The sequence below is a fragment of the Protopterus annectens genome, chromosome 10.part0 (genome assembly GCF_019279795.1).
Source record: "Protopterus annectens isolate FY-2018-M chromosome 10.part0, PAN1.0, whole genome shotgun sequence".
Lineage (NCBI taxonomy): Eukaryota > Metazoa > Chordata > Ceratodontiformes > Protopteridae > Protopterus > Protopterus annectens.
In genome coordinates, this window is record NC_056744.1 from 1,129,475,079 (window position 1) to 1,129,500,381 (window position 25,303).

Below are 25,303 nucleotides of genomic sequence, written 5' to 3' on the forward strand. Positions count from 1 at the left end.
CCACTGCCACCACCATGGCATCCACAGGGACTCCTTTGGACAAAAATTCCTTACCCAGGGGAGCAGACAGAAATTTATTGGGTCTCCTGGGTACAGGTTCCACAGAATCAGGGTTCTCCCACACCCTCCGACAAATTAAATCCAGGTGCTCGAAGGGTGGGGACACCCAGGAGGTGGAGGGCTGAGCCCCGAAGGCCTTCAGGAAGACTGACTCCTCCTCGGAGGGAGCTTTGGATGGCCAGTCACCTCTCTGTTTCAATATCTCCAGGATGTCAGAGAAAGAAACGTCCTCAGAGGATGACTTGGGGGACCCCTCCGATTCCTCGAGGTCAGTATCTGAGGAGAGAGACTCATCCTGGGAGTCTATGTGCTTCCTCTTGCACGTTTTCTTTCTAGGGGGCTCCTCAGGCAAACACTCTGAGGGGCCACAGAAACTTGGAGACCACTCGTGGAGGTATCCTGAGGCCTTGGGGCTCCGCTGATACAGATAGGTGGTGATCAGAGACCCGCACCGGTGGTAGGGGACAGAATGACCGACCCACATGATGTATCTGATGATCTGGCCAGCGCACTCCGCATGGCCTCAAATGCTGGCCCTCCCGAATCCGAGGACCGACCAGCCTCAGAGGCCACAACAGGAGTCGGGGTTCCCCAAGCCGAGGCACCGAGAGGGAGACTAGGAACCGATAGACGTCCCGAGGCCTCTCCCTTGGGCCCGACTGAAGAATCCAGAGTCCTTAATCCCGTGGACGGCGCTGACGGGGTCGGAGCTGACATCGGCACCGATAAGCCAGGAGGGGCCATCGGAACCGACCTGGAAACATCACATGGAGCGGAGCACTCTGGCTCCGAAGGCAAAGATACGCTCGGAGGAAGAATCGAAGAAGGTAGCAGGATGGGCTCCAGAGCCGACTGGGATGGAGCCGAGAACAATTTAGCCAAAACCGGTGACTGAAGGAGTCTCTGCACCACCCTATCGACATCCACATCTGAAAGTGTCCTGGAGGATTTGGAGGACAGGAAGGGAGATCCTCTCAGGTGAAACTTGCCTAGTACTAGGCGATCGGCTCCGAATAGGTTCCAATATAATTGGAGCCGATGCCAGTTCCATCAACTCAGACACTTCCTGCAGCCCCGAGGACAGTGGAGCCAAGGAGGTCGAAGCTAATTTATTACTTTCTCCGGTGGCTCCGAGGAGACTGAAGGAGCCAGAGACCTCTTTTTTGATTTAGGGGATTTAGGTTTTGAACTGGAAGCAGCTTCCAGGCCCTCTTCGAATGAGGGTTTCAAGAGTCCCTTCAGAATTAACTTATTCTTTCTTTCCTGAAGTACCCTGGGACTAAAAGCATGGCAGAAGCTACAAGACTCCTGCAGATGGATTGCTCCCAGACAATAGACACATACCGAATGTCCATCGGTGATGGACATTTTATAGCCACACTTTGAGCATTTTTTAAAACCCGAAGGCTTGTGCTCCTTGGAATCTTTAGACATCTTAATCACTTATCACAATTACCAAGACAAAGATCACGGTACTGAACTGACTGGAGAAAAACAACAGTCACAAAATACACCACACAGAGCGCGGCAACAAAAAGTACAGTTGTGTACACTTACCATAAATGTAGATGTTCGAGTGCCTTCACTGTTGCAGTCATGACTGTAGGGTTCTCTCCTGCCGGCAGGCAGTCCACGGTCGGCCAGAATCCCAAAGTCTGGGTCCGGCGTCGGCTGCTCAGCCATGCTCCCTGACGTCTGAGCGCCAGGAGTACAAAGCTCACAGCCGACGCCATGTTCTCCGGTTTTTCTTGCCCCAGATGTCAGGTGTTCCAAAATGAGTAAGATCCCATACCCTTTGCAAATACACCTCAGAAGAAGGGTGAAAAAAGGAACCACACAAAAGAAAAAATAAGAGGGGACAGGAGGGAGGGAAACCCAGACTGCAACAGTGAAGACACTCGAACATCTACATTTATGGTAAGTGTACACAACTGTACTATGTTCATCGTGTTTCACTGTTGCAGTCATGACTGTAGGGTTGAATCCCAAAGCAGAATAAAAGGGAGGTGGTCATAAAGTAGAGGGGCTGGCTAAAAGGCCCTGCAAGACTGCAGAAGCAAAGCCTGCCCTAGACTTAGAGTAAAGAGGTAGATTGCAGTGCTTAGAAAAAGTATGCACTGAACTCCAAGTTGCAGCTTCCAAAATGTCCTTGGTAGGAACTCCCCTGAGGAAGGCAGCTGAAGTGGCAGCAGCTCTGGTAGAGTGAGTCCTTATACTGCCTGGGATTTGTTTTCCATGGTGTGAATAGCAAAATCTGATTCCATGAGCAATCCATTTAGAAATGGTCTGTTTTGAAATAGCTTTACCTTGGGAACTTGAAGCATAAGAAACAAACAATTGCTCTGATTTCCTGATGTCCTTGGTTCTGTCCAGGTAAAAACGTAGTTGTCTGTGTACATCCAAGGAATGCAAGATCCTTTCCCCCTTTTTTTGAGGAGTGGGGAAAAAAGTTGGCAAGTGAATAGTTTGATTTAAAGCCACTTTGGAAACCACCTTAGGCATGAAAGTAAGATTAGTCCTTAAAGACACCCTGTCTTGAAGAAAAATAATATAAGGTTCCACAGCCATGAGAACTTGCAACTCCGAAACTCTCCTGGCAGAGGTCAGAGCTAACAGGATGGCTGTCTTCCAAGATAAAAACTTGATGTCAGATATGGCAGCAAGCTCAAAAGGAGGTAAGGTGAGTTTTTCCAAAACATAGTTGAGATCCCAAGCAGGAATGGGAGGAGATCTAGGGGGCCTTAAGTTCTTAGCTCCTCTGAGAAACTGTCTCATGAGCTGGTGGGAAAAGATTGGAGGGTCTGTATTATAATGAGCAGAAATAGCAGAGGCATGTATCTTTATGGAAGAGAAAGAGAGACCCTTATGTAAGAGGTCTGTCAAGTAAAGTAAAATCAGAGGAATGTTAGGAATAAGAGGATCTGAATCCCGAGCCTGCATCCAGGAACAAAATCTTTTCCATTTTCCTGCATAAGATTTTCTAGTGCTAGGACGTCTGGCTTTTAAAATGACATCCATAACCTGCTTGGGTAGGAGGGAATGAATCAAAGACCCTGGATTAACCAGGCCACCAGGCTGAGAGTTGTGACATGGGAGTGCAGAACCTGACCCTGGTGTTGGGACAGAAGGTTCGGAGTCTGTGGTAAAACCCAAGGGGGCTCCAGACAAAGGTTTTTCAGTGTTGGGTACCAAAACTGTCAAGGCCAATTTGGGGCCAGCAAGATTATCATCTTGGGCTTGTCCTGTTTGATCTTTAATAATACCCGTGGAAGAAGAGGTAGAGGCGGGAAGGCATACCCCGAGAGGTTTCTCCAACTGAATGATAGTGCATCCACTTTCCAAGCTAGTTCGTGGAATGTCCTGGTGCAAAAAATCTGTAGTTGATGATTGAGGTGGGATGCAAAGAGGTCTATGTGAGGACATCCCCAGACTGCTGTAATCATCTTGAATATTTCGTGTCCGCATCCATTCGTGGGTCCGACAGGTTTCTGCTCAGACTGTCTGCCAGGAAGTTTTGCTTCCCTGGTAGAAACTGAGCTTGAAGGTCCAGTTTGCAAGCTAGAGCTGTGTTCCATAGATTCATGGCTAGTCTGCAAAGGGGATAGGAATGAGATCCCCCTTGCTTGTTTATGTACCACATAACTGTGGTGTTGTCTGTCCGTATCAGTAGTTGCCCTGGATGTAGAAGATTCCTGAAGGCCAATAGAGCTTTCTGAATGGCTAACATTTCCTTTAAATTGATATGCAGGTGCTTCTGATCCTTTGTCCAAAGGCCCTGCAGACAGTTGCCCTGAAAATGAGCTCCCCATGCATAATCTGAGGCGTCTGTGGTTAGTATCTGAGTGGCTGGAGGCAGACTGAAGGGTTTTCCTTTGTTTAGAATACATGCCTTGGACCACCAAAGGAATTCCTTTTGAAGACAAGGCAGGACGGTGATCTGTATGTCTAAACTGTGGCAATGCTGAGACCATACACTTTTTAGGTACCACTGTATTTTCCTCATATGTAGTCTTGCATATGGTACGAGTCACACACATGGTAAGTAATGTATAAATGCTGAAAAATCCAATGTTCTGTATTATTTTCCTGTCAAAAGATGAAATTAAAGAAAAGTAACAACAGTAAAAGCCAGGTGCAATTCGGACTGCAGGAGACAGCCCTTAATGTCTAATAGCACACATACACACTGCATGTCTGAGAGAAATACTGAAGGTTTCTTCAGAAACTGTAAAAACTGGCATTTGCCAAAGACAAAAGACAAACAAACACTGCTAGAAGCAGAAATTCCCACAGGAATTACTGTACACAATTAAATAAATTATAAATATATTAACATAAAACAGAAAGAGAATAATACATCTAATAATAAAATGAGAGGAAGGGGTCCCCAAATGGGACTTATCTGAGCAGTAAACCAGAAAAATCATCCCTGAATCCTATGAACAGTCAGAAGACTTTCTTCTTTGGATGGCGGAAAAGACTGAACATGCACTTCCTGTGACAGCTGAAGGCTACTCTCTTCAGATATGCTCAGCTAATCAGTTGTCACAGGAGGAGAGAGTGAAGGGAGTCTAAATATTTGAGGTTTACTTTGGAAGATCACCCAATATTCCAGTGAGGCAGACAGAATGATGAACATCAGATTTAGCATAAATTAATTGCACTAACTTATCAGATCACAGCTAAGTAAATCTTGTACTACACACAGGTACGTGAAACAAGTTTTGTAAATTAATAATGCAGTGGTGGTGCTGCGGTAGCATTGTTGCCTCACAGTAAGATGTTGTCCTGTTCGATTCTCAGCTAGAGCGTCTTCTGTGTGGAGACATGCGTGAATGGGCGTACCTTCGTTGAAGGTTGTGCGTCAGGGCCGGCAACTTGGCACGTAAAACTCTACTGCCAATCATTAGCGGACTGCTGGGGTGACCCCTAAATGGGAAAAGCCGGAAGACACAACAACAACTACAGACATTAAGAAGCCACAAAACCAAGAATTTCAGCTAGGGTCTGCTATACAAAGGATTACCTAGACAGGAAAATTTAACTAGTACCATGAAAAGCAAGCCAACACTCATACAAATTATAGTAAAGTAATACACAAGGCAATAAGTAGTGCACATATGAAACAATCAAGATGAAGGCAAATGCAATAAAGGCTGAAAAGATAGTAAGCATGAGGAAACAGTGTGACAGTTGTCTGTAGTGATCAGACAATCATATGGCAAAGCAGATTACATGGGGGTGCTAAATAAAGAACTCTGAAATCTAAATAGGTCAATAAAAATAACTAATTCTAAACAAGTCCAGGAACAAATACCTTGGCAAATGGATAACAGTCTACCTCAGAAAAACATATACCAGGAACAAAAGCACTTTCAACACTGCTCATTCTATGTTGAAATTATAGCGAGTTACAGACCGTGACATCAACACATCATGAATTGGTTTTGGGAAAAGGAATGTTTTTCCTTCATTTTATTAAGTCATTATTCAATATATTCAACAATAAAGATAGTAACATTTTATACACGTATTACTAAGCAATAATAGAACAGTGTTAATGCTCTTCATGCCAAAATGAGTATGTATCTATCAACATAAAGATATCAATAGCTTTTACTTAGGAAAATGATTTTAGATAGAAACAAACAAACCATCACCTTTTATGTGGTAAAGGGTACTCCATTTTCTGCTGGACTTACTTGGCACACTAATGCAATGCAAGACTGAAATTACTACACATTTGCGTCCTCATTACAGCACATTTTCTACACAGTCTGCATTGTTATGGCAGAGATTCATGAACTTGTTATACATGACCTGGTTCAAGGCTGTGCAGGGCACCCCAGTCATACCATGTTACACCTCCTTCCACATGTTCAGACCATAAACTGAAGGCATGAAAACTAAAGGAGGCGATGTATCAATATTCATTAAAGATAAAGATTGGTTAAACAGTATGATTCCCTGGAGATACTTCAAATGCAATTAACTGTTGGTAGGACACGTATTCAAGTAATTGCCAGCTACAGGACCCCCTCCATGAATCAGGACACCCACTCTGCCTATTTAGATCTTCTTGAGTCAAGATACATCCAAACACCATGGTTTTGGGTGACTTTAACTACCCATCCATTGACAAGGCAAATTACTAGTGCTCAAACTCACTTGCCCAAAGGTTCCTCAACTTTGTTAACTCCTGGACCAGCTGGTTAATACCCCCACAAGGGGTGGCAACATCCTGGATCTGCTGCATATGGGGGACTACTGTAGCACCCCCACTGTGAGGTCTTCCCTGGTGAGATCTAACCACAAATCAGTCTCATTCGAAGTAACTATCACACCTGCCCCCCCCCCAGCAGCAACTAAACTAAACGACTTCTCTAAAGCAGATTATAACCTCTTACGGGATGGTATAAATAGCTTCATTGCAACTCCTCCCTCAGATGGAACTGGCAACTATGCTGAGTTCTACATCAATGCGTTATACAAACACCTATATAACTGTACTGACTTAGCTATACTTGATAGGACCAAAACAAGTTCCTAAAGGAAGAGAAAACCTGCCTGGTGGATAACTGCCATTAACAGGCTTTAGAATAAGAGGAAAAAAACTGCTGTCTAAGAGCAAGACGGAGCAAGCCCTAAAGTGGAAACCCTCCTTCCTCAGCTTAAACAAGCAAATAAGACTTTTTGCGAAGTCCTCCAAAGCAAACTACAAATCCAAATTAGCTTCCTCAACTACGGACAACCATAAGGCATTCTTTAGTTACATTTGTAACCTAAAAGGAAAGGCCCATATTTGTGCCAAACTAGTAGTTAATGATACCACATATACTGAGCCTGTGGACAGAGCTAACCTGCTGGCTGACAGGTTCCATGAAAACTTCACTCCTCTGTCCTCGAAACATGTACCCCATGACATCTCTACCACCTGTCCCCTACCTTCTATCTCTAAAGAGCAGGTCATATATGCCCTCACTAAGGCCAAAAACACAGCATCTATGGGACCGGACACATCCCAAACTGTATTCTACATGGGCTCCAACAAGAATTATCAACACCATTGGGTACTCTTTTCAATCATAGTCTAAGCACCGGCTTCATCCCAGCTGAATGGAAAACAGCCACCATTATTCCCTTGCACAAAGGTGGTGCTTCCACTGACCCCGGGAACTATAGACCTATTAGCCTGACTAGCTTTATCTGCAAGGCCATGGAGTGAATCATCATGGACCTTATCGACAAAGATATAGGTAATCTCTAAACATTTGACTGTACTTAGTTTGGATTTGTCAAAGGGAAATCATGCCTGTTAAACCTGGTGGTCTTCTTCGAGACAGTCACAAAGGCCCTGGACGAGGGGAAATCTGGGCATACAGCCTACCTAGACTAAGCCAAGGCATTTGACACTATCCCCCACTCAGGCATCATTGAAAAACTCACCCAGCTAGGTAACAACCCTTACATCTTTAGATGGGTCACTGACTCACTGACAGAACCCATATAGTCAAAACGGGAATCCACCTCCAACAGCAGACCTGTAACCAGTGGTGTTCCACAAGGATCAATCCTGGGACCTCTACTGTTTGGAATCTATTTCTCCAAAGTACAAGCAAAAACTAAAGGTCTGAAGCTGACAACATTTGCTGATGACTGCAAACTGTGAACAGTCACAGAATCTACAAATTATGTCAACATCCTTCAAGAGGGTCTTACACAAACAAATGATTGGTGCCAAAGTCATGGCCTTAAACTCAATGCAAAAAAAATGTACTATCATCCCTTTCATTAAAAGCGACGTTCCTGCTAACTACCTCATCAATAGTAAAACCTTAAGTATGGACTCACTGGTGAGAGGCCTGGGCACACAGGTTGACAGCAACTAAACCTTTGACCACCATGCCTCCACAGTGGTAAGAAGGGCATTCCATACTGCTCTATCTCATAAGGGCATTGCCTCCAGAAAAAAAGAAGTTATAACCTCCCTGTACTCTTCCCTCATCAGGCCAATAATTGAGTACAATGCTGCTTTTGATAATGTACCTTTCCAAACACCTGCAGCGACTGAAGAGACCACAAAGGCTCCTCACAAGGAGCATTAGCATCTGTCCTATGTAGATCATCTGAAATCACTGTCACTTTATTCTGTTTCACACAGACTACTCAGAGGTGATCTCTGCCTTGCATACAAGGCAATCTCTGACCCTGTTTTACTGGAAATGCTTCATATCCGTAAGTCAAATGGTACACAGGTTACTCGCTCTAAAGACCTTAACCTGGTATGTGACATTAATAGAACCTGCTGGAGGAACAGGTTTGACTCCCAACAGTTACCACACCTTTGGAACAGACTCCCACTTCATGTCAAATGGAGGACCTCATTGTCCATGTTCAAACACAATCTGGACAACTGGATGGGAAACCATAAATTCATTCTGGGGGTACCACCTGTGTCCCTCTTGGGCAGGGGCAATAGGTGCTGATCATGGAAATAAGGGTAGAACTTGACTAGGCTTGTAAGGGCCCTAGGGCCATTAACCTAATAACATCCTATGATCCTATGAGGTAAGCCCTCTGTTGTTTATGTAAGACATAGAATGTGTCCCCAGAAATCCTCAACACAAACATTACCCCATCCTTGCCTTAACCACTGCATCATTCAGGGTATGCACAGGATCTTCAAACATAATCATCACAGATAATATATGTGCATCATAGAACTGAATGTTGTTGGCAGAGACTGTGCGTACTATGCATTAAATGCAGACAAGTATAGCTTCTACTATACCTGCTTTAAAGCCAATCTCTTGGAACTTAATTACTCAAAAGCCACCTGTAGCAAAGCACAGGAGAAATTTGAAAGAAGCTTTTCTGGCAGGATACAAGATGCCCACAACTAACTCCACAGTGGCACAATACTGGGGAGGGAGAACAATGCTCAAACAAGTGTATAGTGGTTTTGTGCTAGCAGTTTAACTGAGCAGTTTTGCTTGAGCAGTTAAGTTGTGATTAAACGCTTCTCATCGAAACATGGAACAGCTACAACTGGACCCTCCTGCAGCAGTACATCACAGAATAACTTGCACCTGAACACATCAGCAAGAGGTAGTTATCCTCTAACTCTCCCCATCCCAACTCTGATGATACCAAGGACTTCCCTCTTACTTTAGTAGCAATAATTGCCTTACGACTCCAAGCCCAAAGTAGCAGCAATCAAAATACTTTTCCCCCAGCATGACATCCCATACATCTGTCCCCAACCTATTCCATTAAATATTCTGTCAGTGATCAGTATGCCCTGCCTAATTTCATCCAATGCATCACAGATCACTAACCCATTCTAGAAGCAACTACAGTCTTGCCTATTCTACCCTGAGTACCAGCACATTTAATTGCATATATATCCTCACTCATCTTACTGGTGATCTAATCCAACAAACTTCTCATTAATCCTGGTAATGAAAAGTATGTCTGACCTTCCCCTATCTATCCTGTCAGCAACTGGTATATTGTGCCTTTTACTCTTCCCATCTTCCATATTATCAATCAGTACCCCTGTATATCTACCATTCTATACAGGTGAATGATGACTTCTCCACTTAATTTAGCAGAAGCATATTGGTGTCAAGCGGTAATGAAAATCACACCAGAAGTAGAAAAAATCAGGAAACAAGTGAATGTGCCAAAAAAAAACTAAAGAAAGACTATAAGTGGAAGGCTGAGATGAGAAGGCAAGAAATGTGGAAAAGGCATACATATAGTTGCAAGTACAGAAAACTCCTTGAATAACCTCATGTCGATCAGTATCTAATGTAGGAATGGTAAAAGTTAATTTAAATCAAAAGATGAAAGGTTAATATTGGCAGACCAGGATAGTGGACTACGTACATGTTGGTTTGCAAAGTCCTTTGAACATGTGAGACAGACAGACAAATGCAGGTTCTGTAAAACAGAACTGGAAATAATTGCACATCTTATTGCTGTGTTTGATATACTAAATGACAGAGGGCCAGCATACCAAAAGGCATAATAATGGGGCAAGACTGCTGCACTGGAGATTATGTAAACATTACAATACCGAAGTAACTGAGAAGTACTGGAAACAAAAGTATTGCACAGAATGAAGTTTATATCACATGGAATCATCTATTATAAACAACTAAAAAAAAAAAAGATGTGATAAAACTAGATACAGTAGTCCATCAAAAGAAGACAAAAGTAGCATTAATAACTGAAATTGCTACAAACAGTGATTACAGTGTGTTACATACAGAGAGACACAAAGCCATAAAATACCAGGATTTGCAAGTAGAAGCAAGGGCAATGTGGAAGAAGGATAACCAGAAAGTTCTAACAGTAGTAGGAGTAATGGGTCTCATAAAAAAAAATTTAAAGTTGTATTTAGATTATGTTACCAATGCATGTAACTCCATAAGAATTGCAGGAGTCGTCACTTCTGGGCACATTGCAGGTGCTGAGAAGAGCACTTTTGGCTAACATCAAAGACTGAAACAGTACTAACGTCATGAACTTTAATCCTACTTTGACTTAGGAATGGGATCCATCACTGTCACAGTATTAGAAACCCAAAAGACCTGGAGAACTTAAACCATGCATATCAACAGGAGACAAGTGTATCTCTCTCCAGGCCTCAACATCTGCAAACAGCCAGCTTCCATCACCAGCAGTGCTTCATTAATTAGACTGCAGCATTTCTCTTCCAGGAATAAGAGTGAACAGCATTGTTAAAGTAGCCTGTATGGCAATTTATTTATTTATTGCAATTTGGTAAACGAGTAGGTAGGCTGGTTGAGTAACCCATTTCAGCCATGATCCAGTCTCCAGTGGAGCAACAGTAAAATGCAGTACAATGAAATGTTAAGATGTTACATTACAACATAAGCAGAAAGCAGATGATATATTTACAGAAACAGACTTAAATTATAAAATGTCCAGAATATCAGTAATATTTACAAGAGAACTTTTTAAGAATCCCTCAAGAGGCTATTTGCCTTGGGTATATATAAATATGCAGCTGATTTAATTTAAATTGTTGTCTTGGCAATTAGCCATTATCCAAAAAGCAAGTACAGGTAACTTCCTCTATGTTTCTGCAACTTAGTAGTGAAGCCATTAAGTGTTTTTGTCTCTAATTTGAGTAAGAAGGTGATTCTAAGTCTGCCTTCCTGTAGTCAGAGAAAAATGAATTCCAAATTCCAGGAAGTATGTCTACACATAATATAAAGAAGCTGCTGTTGACAGAGAAGCTTGGTGTACTAAAGCCCTGAAGTTCACAAAGAGATACACTCAACCAAACACCAAAACAACACTGCTCTTTGCCTGTATATAAACACACATGCATAATGAATGAAGACATGGAAGACAGAAAGAAGGCAACAGGCATAATACACTGGCAGCTGACATTACAAAAAATTCAAATATTGCTAAAAGGTGATTTTCTTTTTTTACGACAACCAGTATGGAGGCCCCAACCCTCAATCTGATGAGGAATTGGCTCCTGACTCCTGCTATCCCGTTGCTGCTAAAAAAAATCATACCTTATTATCACAGAGTTAGATATCTGTCTAGGAATATCAGGCCAGAAACTTAGTAAGTTAGTGGCTGCCTCCAACTCCCTCTTTACCACGTGTAGCTCTCCCAAACATCTTTAACAGGCCAGCTCTGAACACTACCCCAGCCTTTCTTGAAACCTAGTTCAAATTTACAAAGCCAATCAGTATAACAACATAATACCCTTTTTAAAGGCTGTAGCAAAGTATACAACTTGTTTCAAAACACATCATCCAAACATAAGTATTATAAATCAGCTTCTTGAAAACAAAAATATGTTTCTTAAATAAACTATAACCTCATTATTTATAATAAACTCTGGAGTGCATTTTCATAAATTAGTTTCCAGCTTCACAGTGTTTTAATATAAACAGCATGCATAAAACTGCTTAGCTAAATTAAATGATCAAATCCAAGCCAAAAGAAAACCTAACTGTATTAGACTTGGCTGTTATACCCACACTTCAGATAAAAAAAATGCCTGTACAAAAGAAAAAAAAATCTAGATAGTCAACATATTAATTTATCGTGTTGACGAAAATGAATCAAACTATGAGAATAAAGACAAATAAAGCATATCCACTGTGGGTCACAAGGAATGTGCATGCACATTTACAAATTTGTAAATGGTATAATCATTCCTGCAGTTTGCATCACCTAAAGGAGAAAATAATTACTAAATAAAATATCTTGAGTTACCTGCATAGTAAGATTCATTGTCTAAAGATAAATGATAACTGACAGAAAACTGGTTGTTTTGAATCAGATTTTATTGCTCCAAAAAAAAAAAAAAACTTCCAAATTGAAATATTGTAACATACATTTACAAGTAAATTTATTAAGCCTCAGACATGCACAGTTACAAATACAATACCTACAAGCACTGCCCAGTTGTTCGTATGTCCACTCTGGAAAAACTGTCTTCCTTGGGCCTGGATTACACAAAAGAAAATATTTAGAATTCATAAAATTTGTTACAGCTGGACTTTGTCAGACATTTTATAATGTTAATCACTCTTAAGATCTATAACGTTTGAAGTAACTGCACTATGAACTATGTTAGACCATATCAGTTAAAGATGTGATGAGATTCACTGATGTACAGCTGGCCAATTAGTATCAGACTACATTTCTCATGAATGCGATATTTGTTCCATAGACCTATGTGAAAACTTGTCCTACAAACCCACTCTCACTATATATCCTTAAGATAATGACACTGATTAACAGTGATGTCAGCTTACTATATGATGGCTAACATAACTGCAACTCTGGTTAATATAAAGCACAACCTGAATTCAGTCTAATGATATTTCACAGAAATGTGTTAAACCTTCTGACAAGATTATCTGCTAAACAATTCAACATTAAAACATATTTTGTAACTGTGAGTATGTATATGTAATGAATGAAACAATTGAATGTGACTTAAAACAACTTGAATTATTGTTCTGGTCTTATCTAACAAAAGTTAATAAACAACAAGAGACTGCCAACAGGCACTTATTTTTATGAATCGATGTGTGATGTTATGAGGTAGTGCCATCTGTGCCAGGGAGAATAGAGCAGTACATCTGTACATATGTCAGCATAGCAAGCTGGAGTTTTGTAAAGAATTTTAACTTATTTGACCATCACACTGATTTGTACAGATGTTTGAGTAAAAAATGTATTTGTAAAGTTATTTCTGTGTTAAAAATGCATCAAACAGTAGGTCCTGCTGGACAGAAAGAATCTATGCTGGTATATTAGGTTGAATTATTGTAACTGATCAAATGTTTATCAGAGAACCCTGGAAGGGTGGAAAGTTGGAAATTGTGTTATAGCTTTCAGATGCTGTCACAGATCTTAGCAAAGGTCTGTATGTGTATTGTACCAGAGTCAGATGACCAGAGGTAATATCATCCTCTAACCAGCATCTGGTTTCTATGGAAATCTTGCAGCAGCAGAGAATCTGACAGTAAAGATTTCTCACAGGATATATATCTCACACTTCTACAGAGACAGAGAGAGACAGCATCTGGCTTTTGCTGTGGCAATATTCTTAGCAAACATCAGCTTGCTGTGCTTTAGTAAGTAGTCAGGGAACAGTAATTCTTTAGTCAGTCAGGGACATTTAGTGAGAATAGTTTAATATTGTTATCTGCATCTGTGAGAAACAATCTAACTGTATTACTTTTTATATTCCTATAGTTGAAACTTTGTTGTTTATTGTATTCAGTATTCTCCTGTTTTCTGTTTTATTACTTATCATTAAATATTTTAATACCTTTCATTGTGGCTGGTGCTTTAGAGAATACTTTTAACATATTAATTTTACACAGTATAACTGGGTACCCTTCGTAAGAGCCTTAGGGTAGCTGACTGGTGGCAGTGTGATTACCTCCGAGTCTGGGCAGAAAGGGGAACAGCTAGTAAATCTGTGCCAGCTTTTCCCAGGTGTGTATGTGAAACTCAAATATCCAATTGTGTGTGCCAAAGACTGGGAACAGGGACACAGAGCTCCAAGGTGGTCAGTTTGGAGTTTTGTGCAGCCTTGAAGAGAGAAAGAGTCCAGCTCCAGGTCTGCAGTGTGCTCCGTGTGCTCTTAAGGGAAATTGCACTTGGTGCAGGGAGCTGCATCTGAAATTACTGTGTGAACCCATCTTTGCTCTTAGTGACCATCCCTCAAAGTCAGTGGTGAGGACTGAGACTCCTTGATTGCCAGTGTGGAGTAGGGACCCATGGCACAATGTACCAAATTAAAACACATAAGGGGAATAACAATGGATTTGACATTGTATGATTATTGCAAATAGCTGTTTTAAGTCCATAACCTGTATTATTTATCTTCTTTGTGACATCAAATGGCATCAGAAACACTCAGTCTAGGGATCTAAATCCTTTCTGCAACATCAATAGAATAGTTTGGCGGGATAGGTGTATCTTGCAGGGGATACCGCTGCTCTGGAACAGACTCCTCACTCACATAAAACAAAGTTCATCCTTGTCCATTTTCAAGCGCAACTTGAATCTGGGAATAGGAAACAGAATCTCTACCCCAAGACAGCCCCTGTACTACTAGTGGACATACACAGCTCCTAAATGCTTTATCCCATGCATGGGTTCCCTCAAATTATCTATGATATGATCCCAGTTACTCTCATTAGGGGTAATATACAATGATTGACCATGGGATGGGCAAAGCCAGTCTCAAACAAAACGGGACTGGTTAATTTAAGGGGAAAAAAAGGAAAACTGACTAGGCTTAAAATGGCCTGCAAGGGCAGCTAGCCCAGTATTTACCTATGAATCTATGAATCTTTGAATCTTTGTGAAACTATGATATACTACCACTATAACATCCACTATGCACATAAACCACTAAACAGAAAGTGAACAGTTTTTTTAGTATTTCCACTAAGAAAGCAAACATATATGAAGGTCAAGGCCACTCTGCTTCCAAACAATATCTTACAGTACTGTACTGGCATGATATGTCTTGCCAATGTACCAAAAACAGTACAGTTTACACTTGCAAAGTGCAGTAAATTGAGATACATATTAAGTTTTATACACAAAAAAGTCTGAAAATTGATGCATTATAAAGCTGTATTCACCAAATAGCATACATGTAACATTTACAGAGCCTGCTGGTCTTAATTCTGTTCTTTATTACCCCAACTCCAATTGGCTAGGCTTAAAATGGACCACAAGGGCAGCTAGCCTAGTATTACCTATGAACTCAAATAAAACACATAAAATGTTCAACTGCTGCTAATAAGGTGCTTTTTTACAGAAAACAAAAACTAAAAGCTGTCTCCTGAACTTAAAGAAATAAATAGATGGTCCACGCCACAGCTATAGATGTGTGAAACTTAATTATGTAACCCTGGACTAATGGAGATGACAGTCTGTAAACAGAAATGCTAAAAAAAACTTGCTCTCATGCTAAGCATGTCAGCTAAGCAGAATATTTTCCCTTCCATTCTAAGACCACTTCCTAGCTGCAGTGGCAACCACCTGATCTGATTGGTTACTTCCTGTCTTCTGAATTCTTGCCTAGCATGATTCCCTTACAGAAAAAAAAGCTCACACAGCTACAGGCCATTATGACTTTCATATCACATAAGAAGAGGTACCACATCTGTAGCCAACTGGATGAAGTCCCTAACTAATCCTCCTGTGTGCTCATTCTCATAGGAACATGCTACATACAACAGTGACCGTAAGTGCAGACCTGGATCTAGAAATCACATCATGCTTATTGCTGTTTTGCAAAGGTATTAAGACCTTGGGTCAACTGTGCAAATATTATCCACGGCTGCACTGCTGAAAAAGGCAGTGTAAGCAGCTACCGCTTGAGCAGAATGAGCCCTGGGAAATGTAGATTACTGTTCTGATGCTTTAAAAGTCAAAACTCAGTGCAACTAGTTAACTATCCAGAAGGGGTGACCTTACAGACCTTTTTTGCAAAGGAAATAAATAACTGATCATCCTTGTGCAAAGACATGCGCACTTTGATAAATAATTTAAGCTGTCTGCGGTCATCCACACAAAGAAGAAGGTACTCCCCATTTTTCAGAACATTGTTATAAAAAAAGGTACAGTTGTGTAAGAACTTAACATAACAGTAGATGTCTTACTTATCATTGCTACAGTATTCCTTACAATAGGGGATATCAGAGGATAGCCATATGTCGGCCAGCATGCCAAAGCCTAGGCACTTCCATATGCCATAAGTCAGACGTATGTCCTGCGGCCAAGGGATAGGGTACATAAGTAATGCACAGGTGCCCAATCCTCAGAAGTGAAATGCCTCAAAAGAACAGGCGGAGCAAATAAGGAAGAGAAGAAAGATGGTACACATACATCCAGAAGAACAGCTTTGTTCACAGGGAGACGAAAAAATAAGAGGCAGAAAGAGGGAGAGATGGAATACTGCAACAGCGATAAGTAGGATTACTACTACCATGGCATGTTCTTACACAACTGTACTACGTCCTTCCTTAATCACTGTTGTGGTAGTCATTAAAGCAGGGAGAGTACTAGATCTACTATAAAGAATGGAAGGAGGAAGAATGAAGTGAGTATCTCTCAAAAAAAACAAGGAGGATGGACATAGCAAACCTTGCTCTGGCCCTTGAAATTACATCCAACTTGTACAGCTTAGCAAAACTATACACAGAAGACAAAGAAGCAATTTCCAAAATGGATCCAGGATCACGACCCTTAAAAGAAGCTCAAGAAGAGGCAACTACCCTAGCAGAATGAGCACGAGCAGAAGTAGGAAACTGTTTGCCAATCAAAGAAAAACAAAAGGAAATAGCCTTACAACTCCAAGAAGAAATGGTTAACTTAGAAACGGCCAAACCCAATTTCTTGACCTGAAAAGAAAGAAAAAATTACTCAGATTCCCTAACATCTTTAGTCTTGTCAAAATAATATCTGAGCTGTCTATGCAAATCCAAATAATGTAGAATCCTCTCACTACTATTTTGAGGAGATGGAAAGAAAAAGGAAAGATGGATGGTCTGATTTAATGACACATCACTGTCCACTCTAGACACAGGCATAAAAACTAAGAATGGTCCTAAAAGATACTCTGTCTCTGTGGAAAACCAGAAAAGGAGGACCTGCCATGAAGTTCAGAAGTTCAGAGACTCTTTGGGCAGAAGTCAAAGCCACCAACATGACAATTTTCCAGGTACAGAATTTTAGACCAGAAGCTTCTGCTGGCAAAAAAGGTAGTGGAGTAGATTTTTCAATAACAAAGTTCAGGTTCCAAAAAGGAGGAATTTTTTTTTTTTTTTTTGAGGCCTATTATGAAGGATACCTTAAAGAAACTGTTTGACCTGAAACCTAGATGACAGTGGTAGAGCCACAGGCAGACAAGCAGAAATGACTGATAAATGATCTTGAACAGAAGAGCATGCGGACCAGAATTTAGCAACTCACACAAATAAGAAAGAACAACAAGGATACCAATTAAAAGAGGGTCCTGTTCATTGTTGTGACATCAAGAAGAAAATCTTTTACACTTCACAACATAAGATTTTCTAGTACTGGATTTTCTGGCCTTCTGGAAAACCTGAGACACATCCTCAGAAAACTGGAAACGAAAAGGAATCAAAACCCTATCATCCAGTGTCAACTGTAGGGGGAGAAGATGAGGGTGCATTAGAATGCCCTAGTCTTGTGCGAGTAGATCCATTCTGTGAGATAACTTGTGATGATTGCCTCTGGACAGAAGAAAAAGAAGGGGAAACCAGTACTGTCAGGGTCAAAAGGGAGTCGCCAACAAGATTTCAGACCTGTACCACATTATCTTGTTTAGGACCTATGGCAACAGAGGAGGACGGGGATATGCATACAGGAACATCTTTTTTCAAGAAAAATACATGGTGTCCAACTTCCAAGCCAGAGGACTTTGCACAATGGAACAGAACTTGGGCAGTTATCTGTTCTAAAGGGAGGCAAACAGATGTACTTGAGGAGTCCTCCAGTGAAGTATAATGTCCAGGAAAACCTTGCTTCCACTCATGAGGATCTGCCTTGGATCTGCTCAGACTGTCTGCCACAAGACTGTGCTCTGAGGGAATACAGACCACATGAAAAATTGATTGGTGGTGGGTGGTAAAATTCCATGCTACGAGGGCTAGCCTGCAAAGACAGTAAAACTTTGATCCCCCCTGTATGTTAATGTACCACATGGCAGTGGTGACATCTGTGAAAACCTTGTGTGGACCTAGAGTCCAAGCCTGAAGAGCCAAAATAAAAGCTTTTATTTTCTTGATTTTGATATGCTCTTCTACTCACTGAGCTGACCAGACCCCGTGAACCCTGATTTGGTTGGAATAAGCCCCCAACGCTAGTAATGAAGCAACTATAAACAGCTCCTGAGTGGGGGAGGGTACTTGAAAGGGAAGCAAAAGCATCCTGGAATAGAATCCCTTGCCCCTTTGGCAAGAAGGCATTAGCTGAACAGTCCCTTAACCAACAGGTCCTGAAGAAGGGGAGGAAAATGAAGCAACTAGCAAGGAGGGGATTGAGGAATCCATGAAAAGGGAGGAAGGGAATTCCCCAAGATGAAATAGCCATTGTGAATTACTGATGGAACCCAAGAGTCTATTGTGACCTTTTATCAAATGGGAAAAGACAGAGTTAACCTTTAGGAAAGGGGAAGAGGAAGATGACTGTCAAATGGAACCCTACTTGTCCTGAAAGGAAGACTTTTGTACCCTGGAATACTGACCAAATGTCAGAGTAAAAAAGCCTCTTAGATGGCATGGCTGCTTAGTATGCTTGGGACCTGCTTTAAAGTGGTAATTTTTCTGATACTTAGGAAACGGCAAGAGACAAATCTGTTTAAGGTCTTGCATGACTTTCTCTGTCTTGTAAAGCTTTTAAGAGATCTGCAGTAACAGAGCCAAACAGATTTTGGCTATCTAGAGAAGAATGTAACAGTTTTGCCTTCATAACTTCTGGAACAGGAATACCTCAATGACTGACCCTGATACAGCTGCCCTTCATGTAGCATCACCACCACAATAACTGCATTTAATGTAATGGTGAGTTACTTGTGAACCAGAAATCAAAAAAGAGCTGAAGTTTTAGAATCAAACCTGGGCATGTCTGCTAGCACCCCCACAGTTTGGTATGAAGGGCAAACACATATCTAGGTCACGTATGTCTGGTAATTGATTGTCCTAAAAGATAAGGTAGCAGAGGTAAACACATTCTTACTTTACTTAACCATGCCTGACGGAACAAGCAAGCAACTTTAGTAAGCTTGTCATTTAAGAATAAAATCACAGAAGGGTTTGATGAGGGATTCTTTTACAAAAACTTCTGAGTTTCGGGAACCTTATAGAATGTCTGTTTTTTATGAGCAGGGAGCTAAGACTCAGGGGCTTGAGAAGCAGCTGTAAGTGTCTAAGAGACCTTCCAAAATAAAAGGAACCACAGAAGGTCTGGGGGAATCCATCTGTAAGAGATCATAGCAAGTCTTCTGGACATCAGACACCTGACAGCTTTCCCAATGTAAATGTTCTATCATTTTAATTATGATATCCCCAAAAAAGTTCTTCTGCTAAAGAGACAGGGAAAATAGTATCCTCCTCATCAGACCCCAAAGCAAGAGGTGAGTAAATCTGGGAGTAATAAGCCAAAGATCCCCCTTGAATCCAAGTCTTCATCATCAGAGTAAGCAGACTAGGTCTTTTTGAGGAGTGGAAGAAGATGGAAAAAGTACAGTTGTGTACACTTACCATAAACGTAGATGTTCGAGTGTATTAATTGTTGCAGTCATTACATTTGGTTTATCTGCTTGCAGTAGCGCTCAGTCGGCCTGATTAACAAAGTCTTGGGTCCTGCATCGGTTGCTGTCCCTTCTTCTGTGACGTCAGGTCATCAGGGGTATAAAACATGCAGCCGACACCATTACATCAGTTTTTCTTGTCCCAGATATCAGGTGCCCCCCTAATGGGAAGCAATTAAATCTATAAATATACAAGGTTATACCTCCAACAAAAAAGCAAATACACCAAAATGCTTTTGAGCATAGTAAAGGAACTCCAGGTAGCAGCTTCTAGGATGTCCCTGGTAGGGACACCTCTGAGAAAGGCTGTAGAGGTAGATGCAGCCCTGGTTGAGTGGGGTCTGATCCCCTGCGGGACAGGTTTTCCATGGTGCTTGGAGCAGAAATAAATGCAATGGCCTATCCATTTGGAAATGGTTTGCTTTGAAATAGCCTTCCCCTCTGCCCCTGCAGCAAATGCCACCAGCAGCTGGTCAGATTTCCTTTGAGGTTTAGTCCTGTCCAAGTGGAATCTAAGTTGTCTGTGCACATCTATGGAGTGCAGTATCCATTCCCCTTTGTTCTGTGGATTAGGAAAGAAGGTTGGCAAATGAATGGACTGATTAAGGGCCACACTGGATACCACCTTGGGCATAAAGGAGGGACTGGTCCTGGGGGACACCCTGTCCGCATGAAAGATGCTGAAAGGCTCCACTGCCATGAGGGCCTGTAATTCAGATACCCTTCTTGCTGAAGTGATTACTAAAAGGAAAGCTGTTTTCCAAGAAAGGAATTTTAAGTCTGCAGTAGCAGCTGGCTCAAAAGGAGGAAGAGTGAGCTTTTCCAATACAAAGTTAAGGTCCCAGGCTGGAGTTGGAGCTCTTCTGGATGGTCATAAATTTTTGGCCCCTCTGAGGAACTGCTTGAACAGTGGATGAGAGAAGAGGGGAGGTTCCGTGCTATAATGAGCTGAAATGGCTGAGGCGTGAATTTTGATGGAGGAGTAAAGCAGGCCCTTGTGAAGCATCTCAGTTAAGTATTGTAAAATCTGAGGTAAATTGGGCACTGCTGTGCTCATCCCTTGAGACTGGTTCCAGGCACAGAATCTTTTCCATTTTCACCATAAGATTTTCTAGTATTAGGCCTCCTTGCCTCTAAAATGATATCCATCACTGGTTTACTGAGGGATGGTAAAGGAGAGATTAGGTAATCAGCCAAGCTGCTAGGTTCAGTGTTTGAAGCTGAGGGTGCCGGATCTGGTTCTCCTGCTGAGACAATAGGTTAGGAGTCTGAGGCAGGTGCCATGGGGCCAACAGTGACACACTGCGCAAGAGGGGATACCAGTGTTGGCGTGGCCAGTATGGTGCAATCCAAATCGTCTTTGGTTTGTCTTGTTTGATCTTTAGTAGTACTCTGGAGAGCAGAGGCAGAGGAGGAAAGGCATAAACTGATAGGTTTTTCCAGCTGAAGGACAGAGCATCCACCTTCCAAGCTTGTTTGTGGGGAATCCTTGTGCAAAATGTGTCCAATTGATAGTTCTAGGGGGAGGTAAACGGGTCTATATCTGGGCTCCCCCATTTGCTTGTCAACATGTTGAAAATCCTTGATTCCAGTTTCCACTTCTGTGGGTCCATGAGGTTTCTGCTTAGTTTGTCTGCCAGTGTATTTAGTTTTCCTGGCAGGAATTGAGCTTGTAGATGCACTTGGTAGCTCACGGCTGTGTTCCACAATGCCATGGCTAGTCTGCAGACGGGGTAAGAATGTGTACCTCCCTGCTTGTTTATGTACCACATAACAGTGGTGTTGTCCGTCTTTACCATTAACTGTCCTGGAAGAATGTGGTCCTTGAAGGCTGTCAGAGCATTCTGTACAGCTAACATTTCTTTTTGATTGATATGCAGGTGCATTTGACTTGGGTTCCATTTGCTCTGAATGCACTTCCCTGCCAGGTGAGCCCCCCATGCATAGTCTGATGCATCTATTGTTAGGGATTGGGTGGCAGGGGGTAGTGCGAATGGTAGTACTTTGTTTTGGTGGCAGGCCTCTGCCCACCAAAGAAACTCTAGGTGTAGGCAAGGTATGATAGGAATCATTTCTCCTAGATCCTGAGAATGTTGACACCATAGGCTTTTTAGATATCATTGTAGTCTCCTCATATGCAGTCTTGCATATGAAATTAGAAGAATGCAGGAGGCCATGAACCCCAAGGCTTGTAGTATTTGCCTTGCAGATAGCAGGGTTTTTGTGGCCACTTGTTTGAAGTAGGTTGTCAAATGAATTTGTTTCTCTGGCGTCAGGAAAGCCATCTGGGAAGTTGTATTCAAGCTTGCTCCCAGGAATATAATTTGTTGACAGGGTACCAGGTGAGATTTCTTTTATTTTATGGTGTACCCCAGACAAGTTAGCACTCTTTGTACAAAGGCCAGACGATTCAAAAGGATGTCCTGGCTTTCTGCCTGAATTAGACAATCGTCCGGGTATGGGTATATTTGAATATTTCTTTGCCTGCAAAATGCAATGACTGGAGCTAGGCACTTTGTGAATACCCTGGGCGCAGCAGACAAGCCAAAGGGTAGTGCAGAGAACTGATAGTGCATGTAGCCTGCTTTGAAGCGTAGGTATCTTCTGCAAGATTCCCTGATTGGGATGTGCAGGTATGCTTCCTTTAAATCCAGTGTTGCCAACCAGGCATCTTTGCTTAGCATAGGGAGCAACTAGTGAAGAGACAGCATCTTGAATTTTGGAATCACAAAAAAGGTGTTTAGAGTAGACAAGTCCAGGATAGGACACCATGAACTGTCTTTTCTGGGTACCAGGAAAATTTCTTGAGTAGAAACCTTGTCCCTTTTCCTCTTCTGGTACCAACTGAATAGCCCCATGCTTAAGAGAGAAAGTACTTGCTTTTGGGCCTTTGCCCACTGATTTGGGGGTAGATCTGGCCATCCCCTTGGTATTGGTAATGTGTGGAAGTGAAATCTGTACCCCTGGGACACTATATTTAAAACCCATTTGTCCTGGGTAATGAGTTCTCAGTTCTTTGCATGAACAGCAATCTTTCCCCCCAAAGGGGCAGTTAGTTGAGAAGTGCTTGGAAGTTTTAAAAAGAAGTCACTGAGGCAGTTTATCATGGGGGGAGTTTTATTACTCCCAGATTTGGAAGTGGAGGTCCCCCACTGCTTAGTCCTGTGCGTACCCTGAGACTGAATCCTGGGAGCTCTGCTGGATCTGGGTTTGGACTGAGAAGGTCTGGAAGAGGCAGAAAAGGACCAATTCATGGAAGGCCAATGCCTACTAAACCTTGGTGGTTGTACTTGTAAAAAATATTTAACAGTTTGCATAGATTTAGCTTTTTCCTCCATCCTTTTAAGAACGTCTTCTGCCTTGCTGCCAAACAGGTGGTCCTGGTTTAAGGGAGCATCCAGTAATTTTGCTTTAACATGATCTGGCAAGGATTGCTCCTTGAGCCAAGCATGCCTTCTAAGTACAGACCCAGTAACAGCAGCCCTGCAAGATGCCTCTAGTGAATCAAAACCCCATTGCAAAATATGTTTTCCAACTTGTTCAGCTGAGTGCAGTAAATCCTGTAAATCCTTATTTTCAGCACAATCAGGAATCAACATAATTTTCTGTTTAAGCAATCCAATAATATGCTGCTGATACTTTAACATATGAAACTGGCAGTTTAAGGCCCTAATGGCCAAAGTTGCAGAAGTGTATACTTTCTTACCCCATCTACCCAGCGCCCTGGAGTCTCTATCAGAGGAGGTAGGATTTTTGGCAGTAGTAGCTTTAATACCCTTAGGTCCCTGTGAAATTATCTCAGGATCCGCAGTAGGATTTTTAAAAAGGAACTTGTGAGAGTCAGGGACCCTGTAATATCTGAATCGACAAAGAAGCAGAACAGAAACCAAATAATTCAAGGCTCCACAACTGCAGTACCAAACACAGCTCAATAAGAGACACCAAGTTGTTCATTCACTTTTAATGACCAGTGAACTTCTTCAGAAACAACTTTACCATTCATCTCATTCATTAAATACAATTCAAATTAGCATAATTGATTAATTGACAAATTTCCGGTGTGGCCATGGGAGCACGTGTAGCTCCCGCTTACGCTAACTTGTTTATGGCCCAATGGGAAAATATGTTTTTGGAAAATTGTTCCTTTAATAACAAAATATTATTTTACACTCGTTATATTGATGATTTGTTTTTTATTTGGAATGGAACTTTGAATGAATTCCAAAGTTTTGTAGAACATCTAAACAATACTACTCATTGCTTAAAATTTTCCATTGGTGGTTTCGGGAAGAAAATCAACTTTTTAGACTTACAAATTAGTTATGATAACACACTTAGTAAATTTAGTAGTACTATATATAGAAAACCCACTTTTGCCAACCAATATTTACATAAGAAAAGCATACATCCCTTTCATATGAAGAAAGGAGTAATAAAGGGGCAATATATTCGCCTGAGTAGATTAACTTCTGATGAAGAAGTTTTTCTTATGGAAATGATTAATTTAAGGTGTTTTTTTCTAAATAGAGGGTATGACACACTATGGCTTCAGAACATTGAACAAGAAGTTCTGGCACTTCGAAGTAATAAAGCAGCGCCCATTCTTATTTGTGGTCTGCCCAATACCATTTCCATTGACAGTAGCAACAACAAAGAATTTGTTGGGGCTTTTATATTGCCCATATGTAACGAAATGTGGGTAATAAAAGAAATCATAGAAAACAATTGGAAAATTATTTTAGGCAATCAAGATCTTACCAAAATTATAGGTAATAAACCATTTTTTACTTATAAAAGGGTAGTAAATTTGAAAACTATGTTAGAAAGGAAAGAATACACTGGTAACAAGAAGAATACAGATGTGATTAGGACGAAAGGTACATATTCTTGTTTTAGTTGTAAACAGTGTAGACATGTTACAAATTCATCCTTTGTATACTTTCACCATTTACGTGTCACTCATTGGTCTAAGGAATATTACACTTGTCATAGTTCCATGATTGTTTACATAGCTCAGTGTCAAACATGTCCTTGTTATTATATAGGTATGACCACTAGAACTTTAAAAATCAGAATTAGTGAACATGTATTGGCCATCAAAAAGAAGGATTCTAATAATGCATTAGCCAAGCATTCTATGTGCTGCAGTGATTTTAAAAAGTTTAATTTTGCAGTATTAGATAGTGTAGATTGTCATATTTTTGGTGGAAACCACAAATTAATGCTGGAATGTAAAGAATCTTTCTGGCAAATTTATCTGGGAGCAGATAAATTTCCTGGTCTCAACGAGACCATTAACATGAAATGTTTTTTAGAAATGTTTTCTTAGTTATGTGATTATTTTTAAGAAAAATGACTTTTTGATATATT

The 25,303-nt window shown here is 41.3% G+C and overlaps 1 protein-coding gene across 1 annotated transcript in view; it reads left to right on the plus strand.

Annotated features, from left to right (window-relative positions):
* LOC122814248 (adenylate kinase isoenzyme 5-like) overlaps positions 1-25,303 on the plus strand; it is a 2,798,058-nt gene that overhangs the window by 1,290,657 nt on the left and 1,482,098 nt on the right. The gene's annotated exons all lie outside the window — the stretch shown is intronic.